Raw genomic sequence first — 14,331 nt, forward strand, 5'->3', positions numbered from 1 at the left:
AGAGGTGATGGTTGCACAGCCTTGTGAATGTACAACAATCCCACTGAATTGTTCACTTTAAAAGGATTAATTTTGACAATACATTTCTACTGCACCGCACAGGGAACTGGGAAGATACTCAGTGCCTTGCAGTAGCCTGTAATGAAAGAGAACGTGAAAACGAGCATATGCGTGTGCACGTGTGACTGAGACATTACGCCGTGCACCAGAAACGCCTGACGCGGTGTGAACTGACTGTGCTTCAGGTTAAAAGAACAAAAAGGTTAATTCTGAGTGACGCTCCTCTCAGTGAAGAGGTTACCTCCCCAACCCCCTTTGTTACGCTGCAGAAGTCGGGTGTGGTCACCGTTAACTGAAACAGTCAGAAAGGACCGTATCCCGAGGGGAGGCACCTACTTGTGTTCTAAGTTCCAGCTGGGGAGAGAGTTCTGTGCGGACAAGGCCGCTTTATGTGACTGCACAAAAGCAGTACCAGCCAGGGCCACGGTCCCCGAGCCAAGGGCAGCTCACGTCCCTATCGCTGGCTGCGAAGGACCCCAGAGTCAGAAGTGGCTGCTGACCGAGGGTCTCAGGCCCACCTACCCCACCCAGGGGCCTTTCCATCAGGATCACTGCCCTTGGGTCTGCAGATCTGAGCCTCAGGCCTGGTTCAGGCCCAGAGGGGCTGCTAGGTCCCTGCCTGGGGCTCAGGAAGCCGGGCAGGGGAACCCGGGCCCCTCCTCCAGCCCAGCTCAGCCTCCTGGGCGCTGCACAGGCTTGCTGTGCTCTCGGGATGCTGGGACGCTGGCCAAGCCTCAGGCCCTGCCCTGCTCAGCTTGAGATCCGGGGCTCTGCAGGTGACCTCACCACCGGACTAGCATGGGGAGGGAGGCGGTTCCTGCTGTTCCCATTTCGCAGCCAAGAACACTGAGGCTCACAGGGGTCTCAGCAGGCCCCAGACCCTGCGGAGGCAGGGCTGAGATCTGCCCCCCATGTCCTCATGTTCCTCCCAGGGCCCCCGCTCCCCAACTCACTGGGCTCCAGCCCCCAACCTCCCAGGGCCCCATCCCCAGAGCCCACAGCCAGGCCCCTCGCACAGGCACCTCGGGGAGGGGAATCCTCTGTTCTCCTTAAGCCTCCATCTTTAAGCCGGCCGTTGCCTTGGCAACAGTCTGTGGCTGACCTTTGTGCAGAAAAAAAGGGTGACCCTCCCAACGCAGCCCCCCTCCCCACCACCCCCCTGCTGCGGAGCGGTTTAAAGGCATCTGGTCTAAACAATGCATATGAATTTCTCTGCCAGAGCACACAGCCCGAGAATTTCAATCCCACTGCCCAGCATTTCCTAAAGTTGAAGCGGGAACAGCATCCTGGGGGAGGGTGCCAGAAGTGCAAGTTCCAGGGGGCAGGGAGGGCCTGGGAATCAGCGAACACCCCGGAGGACAGCCTGAGACTCAGTCGGGCGAAGATCAGATCGGCGCTCCAGCCTCAATTTCCCCATCTGCACACTGCACGCTGCAGGACCAGTGGGCCCTGGTGATGGGCTGGCCAGGCTGGGGCCAGGAAGAGGCAGTTCCCTGCGCGGAGCCACGACCATGCCACGCACAGGGACGTGCTGGTTGGTGTGCAAACCAGGCGGCCCGCATCCGCCCAGGACAGGAAGGAGCTGCCCATGGCTACAGCCCATCAGGGGCCATCGTCACTGAGCCTGGGGCTCCCTCGGGGTGAAACAAGGGCCAAGGCTGGGAAGGGACGGCTGGCTCAGTGGGACCCACCCCACCCAGAGTGGCTGCGGGCACCAGGGCCCTTGACAACGGGCACAGGAACCCACCTTTTGGTTCCTCGAAGGAAAAGAGGACGGGAGAAGGAACTGTCAAACTTTCGGCAGGATTTCTGCCCTGAGTTCCTTCCCCCACCTCCAGGCAGCCCTCCCTGATTGGCCTTCCTGATAGGTCCACCATCTGTTCATATCCCATCCCGGCTTCAGACTCTGCTATGATTCCCCAGAGACCCAGGGAGAAAATTAAACTCCTCCCTGTGGCTCACCGAGCCCTCAGTGGGCTCCCCGCACCAGCCTCTCCCGTGACCCCAGCTCCAGCCACACCAGCTGCCAGAGGACCTGCAAACACACCAGACTGCACCCCACCTCAGGGCCTTTGCACTTGCCATGCCTTTTGCCTCAGGTCACATCAAGCCACTCCTCTCTGGTCTCAGCTCAAGTGACACCTCCACCAAGAAGGCCTCCTGTTCCTTCCCTCAGGGCTCACAAGACAGACACAGGGAGTGGGGAGGGCATAACCCAAGTGGTAGGGTGCAAGCTTAGCCTGCCCGAGGTCCTGGGTCCAATCCGCAGTACCTCCTCTAAGAATAAATAGACCCAATTCCCTTCCCTACCAAAACAAACAAACAAGACAGACACAGGGAGATGAAGGCAGAGAGATGAAGAGATAGACAGCTAGCTCTTCGGAGCTCACTGCCTGTAGGCTCCCTGAGGACAGGCCCCAGCTCTGTCTTCATTTTTTATTTCATTTTCTTATCTTTTAAAAATTTCACTTCATTTTCAGACACAATGCCACATACTGGTTCCAGGCACTTTACAAATACAGATTCATTGGACCTACGACCAGTAAGTGACCCCAGTGTCCCCAGGTGGAAATGCGGCCAAAGGGACAGGTTTCTCTTCTGCTGCTGCTCCCCACCCCCAGAGCACACAGGCGGCGCTCAGTGAGTGCGCCTGTGTTGTGCGTTACGACCCCAGTCACTGGAGGACGGCCCACCCTAATGCCCTCGTCTTCACCTGATCACATCTGTAAGGACCCAGTTTCCAATTACGGTCCCATTCCAGCTGTGGGGACTTGGACACATCTTTCCGGGGACATGATTCCACCCATTACAGTTCATCAGTGAGTGGGCCCTCCACCTCTGTCTCCTGCACCAGGGCCCTTGGCCCCTCACCTGCCCCTGTGGGGTCTGCAGAGATGCTGTGAGCACCCCCAAGGGGAGTGCTTGGGCTCACCCGTCTGAAATATTGGGACCTGATGTGAAGAGGGGCCCCTCTCCGCTGCAGAGTCAGCCGGGTGGCCCTGCCCAGGGTCCTGGGGTGCTCAGGCCCGGCAGAGCCCTAAGGTGTCTGAGCCCTTTCCTGGGTCCCTGTGGCCACACCCTACACATAGCAAGTGCTCACAGAGGGGGACACCCCAGAGCTTCGGGATGCTGGGAGCAGACACGAGGTGGCCCCGGGCCCCCGGGGGTCCTGACCTGGCAGCATCTGCTCACCCTCGACCCCAGACTCAGAGGGGTTGGGTGGCCACCCATCTGAGGCCACAGAACAGATCAAGGTTGGGAGCACTGGGAGGCGGCGAGGTGGGCTCAGGGAGGCCAGGAACGAGGCTGCCGGTCTAGGAACATTGTCTACGGCCCCGGCTTCTCCCTGTGTCTGTGTCTCTGTCTCTCTCTGTCTCCCACCCATCATGTGGCCTTTGGCCTTCCTGTGTCCTCTCTGGCCTCCGTCCAGCATGGTCTCGGCTCCGTCTCAGAGATCTCCTTTAGGAAATGAAGGCGATGGACCCACTCAGGGTGCATTAGGGCAGGGACTCAGGCAACCCTTCTTACCGGGGACCAAGGGGACGCAGGTCCTCAGGCGCCCCTGGCAGAGCAGGGCAGCTCCCAGGGAGGCCTGCCCGTACCAGCTGCCTCTGCACCCCCAGCTGGCCGACAAGGGGGCTTCGTGCCATCCACCGAGCCATGGGCACCCCATCCCTGCCCTCCCCCAGTCCTCTGCCACAGCTCCCCACAGTGGGAGCAGCTGTGAATCACTTCTCCAGGACCACCCTTCCTACGTCGGGAAACATAGATCCACACCCCCTGCCTCCCAGGGCGTCTGGACAGAAAACTGTGCGGTCGTGGACATAGGGACCCCCCTCCACATGCCCAGCTTGCCCTCTAACTCCAGCGGTAGTGAGACCCCCATCAGCGGGAGCACACAAGCCAGGACCATGTGCACATTTGCTGCTGCGTGAAAAGCATGTCTGGGCACAAGTGCTGTCCCGCAGTTGCGACAAACACGTTAGGTGTGGTTAGAGCCCTCTGGCCCGCGGAGTCTCGGGGTTGGGGCTGGGCAGCCCGGCCACGCCCCTGAGCCTGCACCAGGCTTCTCCCTGGGGCGGCAGACGGCCCTGCCCAGGCGAGGACTCACACTTCGCTTACGGCCTCCGTGGGCCTCGACCTCGTGTGAGGGTGTAAGCACAAGGCAAGGGAGGATGCGAGGGGTTTCGAGAACAGCGTTCCCTTCACAAACTCGGGCAGAGGGTGAAACCGCCCAGCTACCCGTCAGTGCTGAACAGAGAAGCACAACGTGTCCACCCCACACGTGGGACCATGGCTCAGCCGCGAACAGGAGGGCAGCCCTGGCCCTCGCTGCCACGGAGACAGGCCCTGAGAGCACGACGCTCAGGGAAAGAAGCAGACACAGGACACACAGCGTGTGAGTCCGTGGATGTGAGGCGTCCAGGACAGGCCAGTCCCCAGACACAGGGAGGGCATTCGTGGCTGTCAGGGGCTGGGGGGGAGCTGGATGACTGCAGATGGGGATGGGACTTCTTTGGGGAGCATGAGAATGTTCTAGGATCAATCGTGCTGATGCACACATAGCCTTGTGAGTGTACTGAAACAAATGAATTCTACACTGTAAATGAATGTACTGTAAGGTGTGTGACTACCTCAACAAAGTTGTTAAAACCATGACAGTCCCCCTGCCCCATGTCCCTTTCTTCCCTGACTTTGGAAGTCCACCCTCAGGGAAGACATGACTCCAGCTTCGCCTGGGACCACGGGCAAGGAGGCCTTGTCTGGAAGCCTTAAAAGTAATGAGGTCCCCATCTCCAGAGACATGTAAGCAGAGAGCTGCGAGCCATCCACAGGACTGCCTGCCCTGGGTGACGAATGGCCTCTGACTCAGGCCCAGTGTTGAAAATCCAGAACCCACGGCTGCTACAACTGTCCAGTATCTCGGTCCCTCCTGCTTGGTGTCAGCGGCCGCAGGTGGCAGGGCTCTGCGGGGCGGGCACCTCAGGGCCGGAGCCTTGGGCCTCTGCCCCTGCACCCACTCACATATAGGCTCATGTGCACACATGGAACTGTTTGGCGATTTTTCCCTTCTTTTCTTCAAGTCAAGGAGCCTGTCATGGTCACGGGGCCTTGGTGACACCGAGAATTTCACGGTGCTTTCATCACTGCCGGCACAGCGCACAAAGGCCCCTCGAAGCCCGCTCCTCTGTTCTCTACATGGGAGCTGCCTCGTTTCCTATTCTCTTCAAATGTCCCAATCCCATTAGGGTGGGGGCAGAGGGACAGCAGGCCGGCCGGGGGCCCCGGGGACCCCTCTTAGGCCACTGGTGTTCCCGCAGGTCTCAGAGGGTCTCTGACAAGCCCCCCACCACCTCACCGCTGTCGGAAGCAGCAGAGGGACGCCAAGCTGCCCACGAGGGCCTGTCCTTCCGGGCAGCCAGGGCGGGAGGGCCTCAGGGTCTGGACATCTCAGGGTCCAGCTGATACCACTTCACATAGCTATGACCTCGCTTTCTGGGGCCCCGCCTCACTCCGTGTCCCCAGAGTCTGCTCTTGACCCAGAAAATGGGGCTGCTCCCACGTCCCCAGCTCCCCCTCCCTCCAGTGGAAGGAGCCACCCCCTTCCTCGCAGGGCCAGGGCTTCCTGAGAATCACCTGGTGGCGGGGGGTTTCGACCACCGGTCCGGAATTTGGATTAACCCTGAGGGCAGTGCAGGGTACAGGGTCACGCCTTGATTTGGGGTTTTGAAAAGTGCCCTGGTTGCCCCAGGAAGGAAGGCGTGTGGGGCAGCTGACCGGCCAGGCCCAGAGCAGAGTCCTAGATGAGGGGTGGCAAACCCCAGCCAGGGAGCCCCAGCCCGCCCTGAGGAGGGCCGGATCAGGCTGCCGACGCGCTGTGCTGTGCATGAATCTCACCAGGACCCTGACAGTGTGGAGAAAAGGACAGGACCAAACCATGTATCCCTCCACACACGGGAGCATCACTCAGCCACGAACAGGAGAGCAGCCCTGACACCCGCTCTCACGTGGACGGCCCCTGAGAGCACGAGCTCAGGGAGAGAAGCAGACACAGAAGGACACAGTGTGTGAGTCCACGGATGTGAGACGTCCAGAACAGGCCAGTCCCCAGAGACAGGGAGGGGGCTCCTGGCTGTCAGGGGCTGGGGGGTGACTGCTGATGAGGACAGGGTTACCTTTTGGGGTAATGGAATGTTCTGAAATTGGAGAGAGGTGATGGCTGCACACCTCTGTGAACGTACTGAAAAACTGAACTGTGCACTTTGAACAGGGGACTGCGTGGTACGTGGATTATACCTCAATTTAAAATAAGAGAATCACCAGCCCTTCCGGGTAAGAACGTGCCGTTACTCCATCAGGGTACAGGGCAGTCCATTTTCAAACACACGCGTCTCCTATACTCAACTGTGACCTTCTGGAGGGAGTGGGGCCCACGCCCAACCCATTTGTCATAAGTACTGTGGAACTGAAAGTGAGAATGGGGTAGGCACGTGGGGGGGGGGGCATGCCCAGTTAAGGGGGCAGTTTGTGGGGCAGCTCTTTGCCTGGCCGGCCAAGGGTTGGCACACATGGGAAAGGAGTGGCCTGTGCAAAGGCCCTGAGGCAGGGACAAGATTCATTTGTTCAAAGGAAGAATCAGATAACCCAGCCGAGGGAGCAAGCAGGAGGGGTGGGCCGGGTGTCCTGGTCTGGGGTTGAGGATGGGTCAGATTCCTGACTCTCAGTGTGGCTAGGGGTATGGTTCGGGGGCAGGGCAAGACAGCTCAAAGGTGCTGGAGCCCTCAAGCCATCTTCACAGCAGACAGCATGGGTTCTGGGGCAATGTGGCCTTTCAATGGCCCAGGACACAGGTGGGCTAGTCATCCCCAAGGGGGGAGCCAGACGTGCTCATTCCACAAAATGGGGCTCCAGATGTACTGTTAGTGACCAAACACTTGGTGCCTCAGTTTCCCTTTCTGGGATATGGGTCTCTCAAGAGGATTAAACTGGAAGCCACTCCTCAGGTGGCAGGTAGAGCTGGCAGAGGTGGGGGCGGGGGGCACTGGAGCCAGTTTGAGGTTCCAGTCAGGGGTGGGATCCAAGCCCTAGGCTCTGGGAGGCAGGCTCCAACCTGAGCCCGCTCAGGCCGTGCGTGTCTTGAGCCTCCTGCTCTGTCCCTGCCCAGATCCCCCTCACCCTAGACCCCAACCAGCCTCCTCCCTGGGCCTCCTGGGCCTCCACTCCTGCCTGGCCCCAGGCAGCCTCAGGGAGCTGTGAAAGAAAGTAACCCAGGTCAGCTCATTCTCCTGCTCTCACCCACCATGGCTCCCCAGTGCCCTCAATAGAACTCAAGTTCCCCCATGGCCTCCAGAGGCCTGGTGGGCTGGGGGCTGGCCCTACTCCGCCTCTGTCACCTGGCCTACAGTCTTTGGGGCAGTGGAGAAGCTGTCCCCTGTGTGCGGAATGCTCAGCCTGCCCAGTATTCCTCACCCTCTAGGTTTCAGCTGAAATGTCACCTCCTCAGAGAAGCCCACCTGTCCACCACGTCACTAGGTCATTGCCTGTGGGTGGGGAGGGGATCCTGAGAGACCCATCCCGTCTCAGCTGAGCCCTAACTCAAAAGGACCCCCACAGCCCCCGTACACGGACCGGCATCCAGCCTCAGGGTCCCCGGCTGCCAGGCTGAGCGCGCGGCACCAGGAGTCGACCGGCTGAACTCCACTTGCGCTCCTACACCGGTATCCGAGTGGCCGGCCAGGTCAGGGGTCAGAGGTCAAGGTCCGGCGGTTGTGGACCTCACCGAGCGCTCTGGCCCCCGCCCCTCGTGCTCCCCGCGCACCCGGCCCGCCGGTGCTGCTTCCCTCTCAGGGCCGCTGCCTGCGGGGCGGGGGGTTGTTGAGCGCGGAGGGGTCGCGGGCGCCACCCGCAGCTCCCGAGCGCGGGTCCGCCCACGCCGCGTCTCCACCGGCCTCCTCGCTCCACCTAGCGGCGGCCGGAGCCCGGAGCCGCGCAGGGCCCAGAGGGGGCGCGGGGTCCGGATGCAGAGCCGGGTACGGGCCCAGGGGGAGGGCGAGGTGGCGGAGCACACAGCAGGGATCGCCCCCCAAGCCAGGTGCACAGCTGGGGCCAGGCCTGAGCAGGGCTGGGGAGGGGGCTTCACAGCCAGGACTGGTGGGGCTTCCTCCCTTACACAGTCACCTTTGTTTGAGAGAGAAGCATCTCCCAGTCTCTTGTTCCAAGGTGGGGAAAGTGAGGCATGAAAGGGACAGGAGTGCCCCCAAGGTCACCCAGAATTGCAGGCGCGTTCAACCTAAACTCCAGGCACTCTGAATCCCATCTGTGTCCTTCCACCTCACTGCAGAAATTGAGGGGAGGCCTGGAGTCCCCAAGGATCATGGGATGGGAGGGGTGGCAAGGGTCCACGGCAGAAGAAAGGATGGTCCCCACCACCGTCCTGGCTGGGACTCTAGGACAGAGCTGAGCTGGGACCAAACCCCAGCTCTGCCACTGCCCCCCCAGTAACCTTAGTCAGCAACTTCCCTCTCTGTGACCTCAGTTTCTTCATGTGTGAAATGGTTATAATTATAGGGTAGTCGTGAGGGTCCAGAGAGATGCCGTAGGCAAAGCCAATAAGCAGGTGGTTGGTATATAACAGGCACTAAATATTTGTTGTCTGTTGATTAACACTGAATAATATTGTCACCAGTCTGGCCATGCTCCCTCTGCTCCCCTCTCCTTACCCTGCCCCCCATTCTCGAGCCCCCCTGTGTTCCTCCAGGACACTGTTCCTGCTGCCTCAGGGCCTTTGCACGTGCTGCCTCCACTCTGAATACCCAAAGTCCCCTTATCCTGATTAACTCCAATGCAGTTTTGTCTACTTTTGTTCCCACTATGTTCCCAATGCTCAGCATGGGATCAGGTACACAGGTGGCACTCAAGAAATGCATCAGGTTGGATGAAACAGGGCTGGACCCAGACTGCCCTTCCCTACCTCTTGCTCCATTCCTCTGGGGAAACTGAGGCCCAGAAAGGGGCAGCAACAGATGCAGGTGCCCAGGACCTAGTGGGGGTGGCTGAGGAAGCCACCTCCTCCCCCTCCCCAACCCTAGCCCCCAAGGAGGGTCAGGCTGCAGAGGCAGAGACCAGACCAAATTGAAATTGATCGTGGGGAACAGCTCGGCAGGGTGGAACAGACACACGGCCACCAGGGAGCACAGGGGCGCCCGAGCGTGCGAATGCATCCCAGCCAGCAACTGGAGAATCATTTAATCTTCAGTGAAGGCTTCTAGTGGTGGCCTCCAAGGAGCCAGAAGGCTGAGTTGCCGCAGCTGCCAGAGGCAGGGACACCCTCCTCTTCATCCCTTCACCCCTTTCTTCCTTGAGCATTTAACAGGCATCTGGTTATTAATTGTCTCAGTGCCTCCTTAGCCAGCCCTGCCGGGTCCGTAGAAGCAGAAAGAGGTGAAACTCTCCTCTGCAGTGGCCCAGGGTCAGGACCAGAGCCAGGGCTGAAGTCCAGCACCATCCTGAGTTGCATCTATTGAGTGCCTGCTGTATGCCTCACCCTGGGTTCAGCCTGATTAATGTGGTTCCTCCTGTCCTCACAGCAGTCCTGGTGTTAATATCCCCCTTGACTGCTGGGGTGGGGGTGCCTGGAGAGCAAGATAGCTCGCCCACGCCCACAGACTCATACCCAGGAAGGGGGAGCTCGGCAGCCAGAGCTTTGGCTGCTGTTTCTGCGGCCCTTGCCCGGGCAGGAAGAGCTGTCTTGAAGACAGTGGAGACTATGGGGGAGTCTAGAGCAAGAGAAGGCAGTCAGGTCAGAAAGCTCCATTCCATGTTCCAGGTAAGGGTCTCCTGGGGCCTTCCCAGAGGGGACACCAGGGCCATGCACCCTCTTAGCCACCCTCCACCCCAGAGGGGTAAACTGAGGCACACAGCCCATTAGGAGCCAGATGTCCAGCATGGCTGTGGGCTGCCTATCAAGACTGGCCAGGCTTCCAGTGAGCTTCCCATTTCCAGGCTCAGAGAGAGCAGCTGCTAGCCTCCAGTCACCAGCCTGGAGATGGCAGGATCCAACTCCCCACCCAGGGCCTGGGGTTTTCTGATGGCTCTGCCTGCCCTCAGTTTCTCCTGTGAGCCTCCGCAGGGTGGTGACCAGACACGTGGCCAGTGGAGCAGCTGTGTTCCCCAAAGCCCCTGTGACCCTGACCCGGAAATTCCCCTTGGTGCCTGGGGCGGGGGTCACCCCCGACCCAGCTCTCAGGGCCCCTCCCAGCAAGGGCCTCAACCCTGGGATTAGGGGGCTGGGGTCAGGGGTCAACAGCATTTGCGTCGGTTCCTTTCAGGCCACAAGCAGATCCGTTCTCCCTGCCACCTCGAATTTCCTGGACAAAGGCTCGGTGGTGGGACCCGGCAGAGGGCCGGGCCGAGCATCCCTGGGAAAACGGTGGCGGCTCGGGGAGGGTGCCTGTCCCCCAGCCACCTCTGCCCACGTGGCCCCCACTCAACCCTCAGATAACCCACGGGCAGCCCCGGCGGGCGCACCCATGCTGCAGATGGGGAAGCTGAGGCCGGGAGAGGAACTACTGCTGGGCCAGGAAGCCACTCTGCTTAGGGTGCCCTGGTGTTCTGTGCCGGCCTCAGCCTGGCAGGGGCCCTGGCTGAGGGCCTGGGTGGGGGCTGCGCGGTACGGCAGTGGAGGCGGTGTCCGTGACGGCAAGCGGGCAGGGGGCCGGTGGTGGACAAAGGCGGGCGGGCTGGGCCTGCGGGGGCGCGTTCCGCTCGTCAGCGTCGGTTCCACTTGAGTCCATCCTGGACAGGCCGGTATAATCCCTCCCGCGACCGCTGCTGGGCGGTGACGCCTTGAAGGGGCCCCGCGGGCCTGACTGACAGCCGGACCAGTGGGGGGCTGCCTGGAGCCCCCCAGCACCCCCCGGAGCTGGGAAAAGCCTCCAGCCATCGCTGATGACGACATGGGGAAACTGAGTCACGGGGAGGCACTCGCAGCCTCTCACACCACACAGTGGGGCCCACAGCCCGCGGGGCCCACAGCCCACGGGGCCCAGACCCTGGGGGCTGGCCACACCAGGAGCTCCCAGCCCCAAGTGGCCAAGCAGCCTCACCTGTGACCTGGAGGCATGTGGGGGCCCAGTCCCAGCTGAGTCACGGGAATCACTCACCTCCTGTTCATTCCACAGTGCCTGGGCAGCAGGTACACACAGGTGGCTGGACCGGAGCCAGGCCAGAACCCCGGGAAGGCCCCACTAGCTGCTGTGAGGCCCACAGAAATGGTTTCCTGCCCTGTGCCTCAGTCTCCTTGCTCAGGGCCGCTCTGCAGGGCATGCCTCCTCTCTTCTCTGCCTTCACCTGGGTGCCTGGGAGGGTTTCTGCAGGAGGGGACGGATCCTGGGAGGAGGAAACAGCTGGAGCAAAGGCCCAGCGGTGTGATAATTAGCAGCCTCATAGGCCAGAAGGGTGGGATGGGGTCTGTGGGACTGTGGAGGCCAAGTGGGGAGCCTGAGCCCCAGAGGGAGGTGGCCTTTGGGGGTCAGAGTTCCTGCAGCAGATGCTGGGTTTCAGTTGGGCTGAAAACCCTCATGGGGCTCCCTGTCACCCTCAGGAGGACAGGTGACATCCCTTTCTGGCACCTCTCCTCCCTGCCCAGCCTTGGGCCCCGCCCCTCCAGGTTCCAACCCCAGCCTTCACTCCTTCCACCTGGAGCGCCTCCCCCCACCCCCGTCCCTGCCGGCTTTTATCTCCCACCTGCACGGGCCCTCCCTCCTGTTCAGTCTTTGGCCTCAGCGCTGGGCTTGGCAAACAGTAGGTGCTCAATAAAGACATTCAGAAAGCACAATGGAATAGGGGCCTCTTAAAGAGGCCCGGGTTCCAGGGCCCTTGAAGGCGCAGCCTGGGACCCTGCGCCCCCCCACCCCACCCCGGGCAGCTGGGTCAGGACAAAGACCGCACCTCCCATTCCCAGCAGGGACTGTGCTTGTGCTGAGTCCCCTGGGGCGCACCCTCCGGTGGGTAACTGAGAGGGCTCCCTTCACTCAGGGTCCGGGCCTATCAGGGCCTCAGTTTCCCTCGCTGAGATTGGGGGCTGGCTTCTGCTTCTGCTCGCTGCCTCTGCCCGCCCCCCGGGACCACTCCCGCCCAGGCCTCCAGGGGCCTCACTCTAATAATCCACCAGCCAGCCTGCGCCTTGGTTTCCCCTCCCAGCAGCCTAATCTGGGGATTGTCGGAGGCCGGTTTTACATACATTTAGAGGCTTTTCATAATAGATTTACTGGGCCCCAGAACGGCCCTCACTGGGTGATTAGCTGCTCTTTAATTGAAAACTCCCCTCCCGCCCCCTCTGCCCCTCTGGGCCGAGCTCAGGCAGCGGAACAGGGCCAGGGAGCACCCCACAGCTGTGTGGGCCCCAGGGGTACCTCCCTGTGTGTTTCAAACGGGGTCACCCCGGCATCCAACTTGACAGGGGCTTCCAGGACCTCACAAGGAAGGTCTGCTACCACCCCCACCAGTGAGGGGCTGAGCCAGGACTGAATCATGGTCTGTCCCAGCCCCACACCCAGTGCTACCACAGCTGGTGGGGGGGGTCTCCCCGTTTTGGACGGGGTTACATGACTCACCGGGGGCACCCAGCCAAGAAGCGGGTGTTGCAAATTTGCGCCTGTAGGACTAAGTCCTGGGCTCCCATCCTGGGGCTCAGGATTCACTTCTTGGACCCAGATCTCACCCTCTGACCCCCTAAAGTCCCCTGGACGCCCCCAGGGTCCCTGGCAGGCTCCAGGGGTGCAGGAATGTTTGCCAATAGAATGGGGTGCAGTGGAGGGGTGACAGCCAGTGATGCTTCCCCCCACCCCCCAGCCCCCAGCCACTGCTGCTGGGTCCCCAACATGGCAACAACTAGCCTGTCACCAAGATGTGGGCTGGGTTTATTTATCTGGTGTATATATGTATTTTAATTTAAAGATCTGCCAGCCAGCACGGCTGACTCCTGCAGTGCCCCCGCAGCAACCCCACCCAAGAGAGGCCCCCACCACCTCCCCACACCCAGCTCTTCCTGAGGAGTGGACGCTGAGAGGGAGGCCAACACCTCCAGCCTCACCCTGTTGGTGAGCAGGAACACTTTGTCTGGAGTCCATACACAAAACATTTATTTAGTCACTCAGCAAACATCTCTGAGGATTGGCTGATAATGTGCTGGACACTGGGGCCATGGGGGCAGGGGGAGAACCAAAGGCCCTGCCCTCGTGGGGCCCACAATTCAGGTCATCAAGAGCCCCCAGGCTTGGGAGAGGGTGTAGCTCAGCGGTAGAGCGCATGCTTAGCATGCAGGGGGCCCTGGGTTCCATCCTCAGGACCTCCATTAAAAATAAATTAAATAAAAACCTAATTACCTTCCCCCCCAAAAAAAGACTGCTTAAAGAATAAATAAATAAAAGTAAAAAGTGAAAAAGTAAATTTAAAAATAAATTAAAAAAGAACCCTCAGGCTGAGCCTCCACCGTGTGACACTATAGCTCCATTTTCTGGATGAGCAAACCGAGGCTCTGAGAACAGCGGGGACTCCTCCAAGGTGAGTGGTGGAGGCAGTGCTGAACCCAGGTCTGTTCCACGCCTGCAGCTGTGCCTTCAGCCCAACGGGGCAACTAACTTCTCTGTGCCTCAGTTTCCCCTCCTAGCCACAGGGCGGCTAGAACCACAGTCCGGACTGCAGGCATGGCGAATGATGCTAATAAAAGCCCAGGGGTGTGCCGGGACTGGGGCCGTGCTGCGTCATTAACACTGTGGCCCACAGGGGAGCGGGATATTGCAAACCATAACTCTGGCGGGCCCAGCGGGTGGTGGGGAGGCACAGGCACAGGCACAGGGCGGGCTGGAACCTGTCCCCTGTCAGGGCCAGCTGGCGCTGAGCGGGTCCTGCGGAGGGAGGGCCCTTTCGGGGTGCCCCTCATGGCAAGGTAATAGCAGGCTCTAATTCTTGCTGCTTAAGAAGAACCTGCAAGGACGGTCGAGCCACCGCACCCCGCCTGCTCAGGAGCCCCCACCAAGAGTGCCCGCTCCTCCGAAACTGCTGCGGACGCTATGGCCCAGAATAAAGACTTGGGACTGGCCTGCGCCACTGGCCTGGCTGCTGGGGCCGGAGGCCTGGCTCCTCCCGACCGGCCGGAGTGGGAGTGGTCAGGCCGCCCCCGTCTCCATCCATCCCCAGTGGACCTGGGCAGCTCCGGCATGACCGTGGGGTCCCAGCTGTGGGGCCTGGGGCTGGCCCGCCTCTCCTCTG

Source organism: Camelus bactrianus, chromosome 22 (assembly GCF_048773025.1).
Source record: "Camelus bactrianus isolate YW-2024 breed Bactrian camel chromosome 22, ASM4877302v1, whole genome shotgun sequence".
Lineage (NCBI taxonomy): Eukaryota > Metazoa > Chordata > Mammalia > Artiodactyla > Camelidae > Camelus > Camelus bactrianus.